Genomic DNA, 1,285 nt, shown 5'->3' with positions numbered 1-1,285 from the left:
TGCTTGCCAGGCATGAGCTGTGCTACTGAGTTACACCCTAGCCCTCATGGCTTCTTATTTCCTTTTTTCCTTTTTTTTAGTTCTTGAGGCAGAGTCAGGTCTTAGTGTGTAGACTTAGCTGGTCTTTTTACCTGTTTTGTATTTAAGACAGGGTCTCCCTGTGTGGTTCAGGCTGATTTTAAACTCTCTTTGTAGCTCAGGTTGGTCTTGAACTTGGCAACAATCCTCCTTAATCAGCCTCTCCAGTGCTGGGAATACACACATGAGCCACCATGTCCAACTATTTTATTTTTTATTTTGAGACAGGGTCTTGCTAAATTCCCCAGGCAGAACTCAAATTTGAGATTCTTGTACTTCACTATCCCTGAGTGCTAGAACTACAGGTATGCACCACCATGCTCAGCTACTTTGTTTTTTGAAGAATTATTATAGACAGTCTAGTAGGTATAAAGTGGTATCTCATTCTTGTTTTGATATGAATTTCCCTAAAAACTAATGATTTGGGGCATCTTTTTATTTTACTTTTGGTATTTTATTTATTTTTGGCACACCCAGGATTGAACTCAGACCCTTGTGCTTGCCAGGGAAGCGCTTATTTTACTGAGCCATCTCCCCTCTCCTATTTTATTGTTTTGTTTTTTTTTTTAATTTTTGGTATTTTAGTAAGGGTCTACAGGGTCTCACTACTTAGATCAGACTTAGTGATTCTCCTGTTTACAGCCTCCCAAGTACTGGGATTACAGGCACACACCACCACACCCAGTCTCAATAGCTGTCTGAACTTGCCCTGGGACAGGGCTGGCATGGCAAGCTGGGTATGGAACCTCTGACCTCTCTGTTTCACCTAAACAGGTGGTTTAATCTGCAGAGCTATTTGGCCAGCCCTTGAAGTTAAGAAAGACTATTTTTTGGCAGTCTTAAGGGCGGGTCTGGTAAGACAGGAGGAGCTGGGGATCATGCCTTGGTCCCCTGCACCTGACTGGATTTGCCCCAGTGGGTGCTTAAACAACTGAGCTAACCCGCAAGCCCCCTGGGGCATCTTTGTATGTACTGCTGGTCATTCATATATATCTTCTTTGGAGAATTGCTTATTCAAGTCCACTTTATTTTCTTTTTTATTCTTTTAAGCACTGATGATTAAATCCATGGCCTTCATACTGAGCTACATTCCCAGCCTTTTTTAAATTTTATATTTTGAGACAGGGTTTAACTAAACTGCTAGATTGCCCAAACTAAGCTTGAACTTGCCATTTTTCTTCCTGGGTAAATATTTGGGGGCTTTTTC

General features: G+C 41.6%; 1 protein-coding gene across 2 annotated transcripts in view; it reads right to left on the bottom strand.

The window, feature by feature from the left end:
- Positions 1–1,285, bottom strand: part of Gpha2 (glycoprotein hormone alpha 2) — a 54,313-nt gene that overhangs the window by 36,029 nt on the left and 16,999 nt on the right. The window lies entirely within an intron of this gene.

This window comes from Octodon degus, unplaced genomic scaffold (assembly GCF_000260255.1).
Source record: "Octodon degus isolate 3935 unplaced genomic scaffold, OctDeg1.0 scaffold00184, whole genome shotgun sequence".
NCBI classification, from domain to species: Eukaryota; Metazoa; Chordata; class Mammalia; order Rodentia; family Octodontidae; genus Octodon; species Octodon degus.
The sequence above is the reverse complement of the archived record's forward strand: the minus strand, read 5'-3'. Positions and strand labels throughout refer to the sequence as shown.